The sequence below is a fragment of the Otolemur garnettii genome, unplaced genomic scaffold (assembly GCF_000181295.1).
Source record: "Otolemur garnettii isolate 467f Iridium unplaced genomic scaffold, OtoGar3 scaffold00001, whole genome shotgun sequence".
In the NCBI taxonomy this organism is placed as follows: Eukaryota; Metazoa; Chordata; class Mammalia; order Primates; family Galagidae; genus Otolemur; species Otolemur garnettii.
The window spans coordinates 34087186-34093623 of record NW_003852396.1 but is presented as its reverse complement, the minus strand read 5'-3'; positions in this window follow the sequence as shown (position 1 = coordinate 34093623).

The window sequence follows — 6438 nt, the reverse complement described above, 5'->3', positions numbered from 1 at the left end:
AAAGAAAGAAAGAAACAAAGAAGGAAGGAAAGAACCATTCCAGGGAAAATGTGCTGTTAGGCAGGGATTCACATCTGACTTGTCTCCAGGACTCCATGACTTGCAGCAAGTTCACACTGAAATTCTCACTATTTCCTCAATATTTAAAGTTTCTGATATTGTGTCTTTTCATTTATTATTTCCTATAGCCACAATCCTCTTCCCTCATTTATCCATTTGACTAATTTTAGTCCTTATTCTTGGTTATAGCAAATTGTACTTCCTCAAAATTTTCCTTGTATAGGAGACAAAAGTCTCGTCATGCTCCCTTCAAATTCTTTTAGTTCTAAGTTATAATATTTAACATGGCTGTCTGTTCATTTGCAAATGTATCTATAGGACAAAGGATAATGAAGAAGGAGTAGGAAAGAGGACAAAAAGAAGACCACAAAGAAAAAGAAGAAACATAGTGTTGTGCCCCTTGCATGCACAGTTCCTGACTCAGCTATTGGGCTCCTCATTGTCAGCATGGCTGCACCAGGAAATATGCCCACAAGCTCTGAAAGAATAGGTCTCTAGGCTCTGATTCCTTTCATCCAGTGGAGTCTAGGCATTGGGATTTTTTATATTCCTCCAATGTTTTTAATATGTAACCAGTATTATAATACAAGCTTAAGAAGCAATGCTATTTCACAGACCCACATAACAATAGAGAGTAAGTCTCCTGAAGGTTTATGAGGAGCTGGAACAGAGTGAACAAGCACCCTGAGGCAGGGAGAAGCTTATCATGCTCAAAGAGCAAAAAAGCCAAGGGTAAAGTCACCAAGGGAGGAGAGTGGTAGAAGGTGAAGTGCAAGGTGATACATTGCCTGTCATGAGTGTCATGAGTATTTATGACCAGAGAGCACTCCAGTGCCTTGTACATCTTGGTACATTTTATTTTTCATATAATAAGCAGACGTTGAGGGTTGTGATAGCATGCTATTTATATTTTTAAATATTTTGCAGATGATATGCCTGCAGTATGTGCAACAAGCAGTATGGAAGCAAGAGAAAAGCAGAAAGATTAAGAAGTTAGATCAAAAGTTAGATCATACTGGTTGAACTGATAATGGTGCAAATGAGTAGTGGGAAGTCTCACTAGAGAAAGGAACATGGATGAGGCCAGAGAGAGGTTGTCATGGCAGGAACAAAGCGAGGAAGGAGGAAAAGGAACTGTGATTCAGTTCAGAAGCACATGAGTAAGCTTTAAATCAAACTGCAGCAGGCGAGCCACTGTAATAGGAAAATGTTACCAATGGAGGGAGTGCTAATTTTGTTGCTGGAGAAATGAGAGGATTCTGCTTTCATTTCTTCTATTTTCTTATCAAAAAGAAAGAAAAATTTTGAGGTGGAAAGTGGAAGTGTTGGGAGATTAAGGACAGTAACTTTTCTCAGAGACTGGAGGTATAAATAGAGATATGTCATTGGTCTGGTGTGCTAACAACTTTTCTGAGGACTGTGGTTAAACTAGAATCAGTGCTCATTGTCATGTGTTTCCTGGGAGTCAGGGTCAGCTGCTCAGGAATAGATGCTAAGTGGGTAGTTGAATTGAACAAGGATTTCACTTTTACTATATTAGTTAATCAAGGCAGAGAAGAGCAAAGAGTATAAACACAAAGAAGGGGGTTTAGCAATGGAACATACTTTTTAACCCAGTGAAGAGTGAAGATAGCAGCAGAGAGAAAAAGTTAGTAGTGTTAGATTAGAAATCCTTGTGATGTCAGAGAACTGAGAAGTGTGAACTGGAGAAACGTAAGCTCAATGTTAAGACCCTTAAAAACAAGACGTTAAAGGAGGTGCAGTTATGCTGGCGTATTATTTATGATATTGTGAGTGACTGAAATGAAGTGAAGAAAAAAACCCTGGGAATGAGGAGATCAAGAAATAAAAGACCAAGCTCCTTTTTTATTGATGACATAAATTAATTATAGGCCCCAATTATGACAGGAGTAATGACAGAAGGAAAGGGATCAAAAACCTAGTTCGATATGCAAGACAGACACACAAACCTAACTTGATAAGGAAAGGCGACTGGAGGATAATCGATAACTGCAAAGAGAGTGGGAAGAGGTGTGATCTGACAGTGTAGGTGTCAAAGGGACCTGGGTTTTTAAAGCAGAAAAAGAAGCAAAGATCTGGGAAGTTTAGTGGAGAGCAAGAAAATACAAAACATACCCCCACTTTAGGATCTGAAGTCCATGAGCAGTGAGGCTTATCAAAGAAACTTCCATTTCATGTGACTACAGAATGTGATATGCTCAGAGCATAGCCAGTTTTTTGTTAGAGGAAGAAGATAATTTGAATTTTGTTGAAAAAGGTAATTTTTTGACAATAACCTATGATTTCTTTTTTTTTTATTATTGTTTCATGTTCATTGAGGGTACAAAGAATTAGGTTACACTCATTGCATTTGTTAGGGAAAGTCTCTCTTATAGTTGTTGGCAAGAGGTTGGCATACACCATAACCACCAACCTCCTTTCTCCTCCCCTCTGCCTGCTTGCTCATTTTCCTGCCCCCCCACCTTGACTTGACTTGAATTTTTCTCTTATGTGGGGGTATAATAGATTATCTATGGGCTTCATGTTAGAATTGAGTATATTGGATTCTTGCTTCTCCATTCTTGTGATACTTTACTAAGAATAATGTGTTCCAACTCTATCCAGGTTTGTTAATCACCCCTGGATTGGTGGGCATGTAGATTTTTTCCACATTTTCATGATTATAAATTGAGCCATGATAAACAGTCTAGTGCAAATGCCTTATAATAAAGTGATTTTTTTTCTTCTGGGTAAATACCTAGTCATGGGATTGAAGGATCAAATGGGAGTTCTTTGATGATTCTCCATACTTCTTTCCAAAAAGGTTGCATTACCTTGCAGTTCCACCACCTCTCCACATCCACACCAGCATCTGCAACCATGAGACTTAGTGATGTGAGCTATTCTCACTAGGGTTAGGTGATCTCTCAGGGTGGTTTTGATTTGGATTTCTCTGATGATCAGGGTTGATGAGCCATTTTTCAAATGTCTGTTAGCCATTCGCCTCTCTTCATCAGAGAAGGTTTTGTTCATATCTCTTGCCCAGAAGTAGATGAGATTGTTTACTCCTTTTCTGTCGACTTGAGTTCCCTATAGATTCTAGTTATCAACCCTTTGTCAGATTAATACCCGACACATATCTTTTCCCATTCTGCAGGTAGTCTTTTAGCTTTGCTTGTTATGTCCTTAGCTGTGCAGAAGCTTTTCAACTTAATTAAGCCCCATTTGTTAATTTTTGTTATTGTTACAATGGCCTCTGAAGTCCTTGTCAGAAAATCTTTCCCCAGTCCAACATCATCAAAAGTTTTTCCCCACACGTTCTTCTAAGATTTTTATCATTTAGTGTCTTAGATTTAAATCTTTTCTACATATCATGTCAATTTGTGCCAGTGGTAAAAGATGTGGGTCCAGTTTCAGTCTTTTACATATGGTTATCCAGTACTTGCAGCATCATTTGTTGAATATGAATTCTTTTCTCCACTGTATGCTTTTGCTTGATTTATCAAAGATGGGATGGTGAGTACAGCTGGTTTCATCTCTTGGTTTTCGATTTTTTTCCATTTGTCTATGTCTCTATTGTGCCAACACCATGCTATTTTGATTACTGTAGACTTATAATATACCCTGAAGTCCTGTAGGGTGATGCCTCGAGCATTGTTTTTATTACTAAGAATAACCTTGGCTATATTCGTTTTTTCCTGGTTCTGTACAAAATGAAATACTATTTTTTCCAGTTGTTCAAAATATGATGTTGGTAATTCAATGAGGATTGCATTGAATCAGTAGATTGCTTTGGGAAGTATAAACATTTTGACGATGTTGATTCTTCCCAGCCAAGACCATGATATGTTCTTCCATTTATAAATGTCTTTGCTATTTCTTTTCTTAGGATTTCATAATTCTCTTTGTAAAGATCCTTCACCTCTTTTTCGGGTATATTCCTAAGTATTTCATTTTCTTCGAAGCTACCATGTGTGAAATTGTGCCCTTGATTTGCTTCTCACCTTGGATTTTATTGCAGCATGCAAAGGCTACTGATTTAATGATTTCTAAAAGATTTTAGAAGTGATGGGGAGGTAAGAAATTGAATATTCCATATAATTAGGAGATTCCAAAACTATTCAGTGAGAAAAAATATTCCCGATAAAGCATGACTAGGAAGACTAAGTTTCCTTCAAGTGGCAACACTAAATAAGGATGTGAGACCTGATGAGATTCTGAAGGCATCTGAGGGGGGGATGAGTGCTCAGATCTAACTAAATTTCTTTTTTTTTAGATCTGAATTCTATTCTTCTGTGCTACTGCTCACAGATAGATAGATAGATTGTGGTGGCAAAGAGTACAGAGGGTATTGTGTGTTGATGATGGTGGATGGGTAGTTTGGGTGTTGAGTATTGGTGTACCAAAAGCATAAAAATACCTTCAGTCCTCTAACTCCTTTCATGAACTTTATTTGGCTTGAGAGAACCATCAGTCTTATTAAGAACACACCTCCTCTAAATGCTACAGAGGCTGGTGTCAAGGCAATGGAATAAAGGCAGTCTTGTCAGGAGATATTATGTTTTCTACTTCTTTTTTAGCCAATAATTCATGGCCTGACTTATTTTTCAAAATATGAAAGGCTGTATCTATGTTTATTTCCTCTGTGGCAAATGGAAAATGTTGAGAGCACCAATAAATTAAAGGTGAGGCAACAGCTATTGGCCTTCCAGAAAGTAATGCCTTTTGAAAGAAATTGTACATAAGAAGCAATTATTGACAATTGAGGGCCTAGTTGAGAATTAAAATCTACAAATTAATGAGGTATCCTGTTAGAACTGTGTACCATTTTGTTTATGTTGCAATAATTAGTGCACTGAGAGGGGGCAAGGGTCATGAAGGATAAAAGGAAAGAGATCTTGATGCTATAAAAAAAGGTCAGTTTAGTGAGGAAAAGAGTTAGAAAAGTGGAAGGATATAAATATTTGCAGAGATGGTGATAGAGACTGGAATTTTAATCAGGGTAACTATATAAACATTTAATTTACCTGGAAAGCAGGCAGGAGTGAAGATCAGGCAGTAGAATATGACCTACAGTTCTTCTGTCCCTTTAATGGTACCCCCCTTCATCACTCTCTATCCATAATGTTATTCCCATTCTGTCTTATGTCTCATTAGCTTCTGAATCAATAAAAAAAGACTAGTTAATGCACCATTAATTACTTTCTTCTTTGACTGTTTAGACTAAGCATAGTCAAGTTGCTCTGTCAAAGAAGACAGATTTTTTTATGTATTTTTTTTTTTTAAGCAGAGTCTCACTATGTCACCCTACGTAGAATGCTGTGGCATCACAGCAACTTCCAACTTTTGGGCTTACACAATTGTCTTGCCTCAGTCTCCCAAGTATCTGAAATTATAGGCCCCCAACACAATGCCCAGGTATTTTTCTATTTCAGTTACCATTGTTGCTTAGCTGGCTGAGACTGAGTTCAAGCCTGTCAGCCTTGGTGTGTGTGGCCAGTGCCGTAATCACTGTACTACAGGCACCGAACCCAAAGCAGACCAGTTTTAAGGATTTGGAAGAATCTGGTAGCATAAATTCTGTGTAATCTTTCGTGGCAAATTTAACAAAATTTTAATGGGATTTTTATGAGTCCCATATTTTAACTGATTTAAGCATGGCTAAAAAGTAACCTATAAGGACTGTTATACACCAAGCATTTTTGTTGTTTAAGATCAGCTGTCTATAATGAAAGCAAAGAGAATCTTTAACTGGGTAATTGGGGTCTGCATACAAACAAGCATGATAACTAATGATTCTAGAACGTATCTGGAATGAGGTAAGAATAATTTTTTCAAGGTCCAAGAATATGCAGAAAATACTTGGTACAGGCAAATCATATTTATATTTCTACAATGTAAAAGAAAGCCCCAAGGATCTTGGTATGTTTTATAATTCCTATAAATGCAAAATTTCATAGTACTACAGATAACCTGAAATGAATATTTTGGAGTCATTAACTTCCATAGGAATAACTCAAATATTTGAATGTTTCTCTGCATTTTATAATGGAAATTATATCCTGTGATAGTGTTAACAAATTTAATGATTGACAAAGTCATGTCACACAGTCATGAATATGTCATGTGTGTTCTACAGTGGGCTTCTAATATAACTAAGGAGATCTTAGCCATATGACTAAATAAATATCTCTGTCTCATCTTAAGCTTGTTTTCTTGTGTTACATAGGATCTACAAATGTCAGCAAACTCCATTTAGCATGTCACTTGCTTCTATCAGAACTGACTAACACTTGTTCTCAGTGTCTGCATAGGCAAACACTGAGGGCAAAGTGCCTTTCAACTCTGTCCTGTATTACTATTTTCCAAGGATGATTG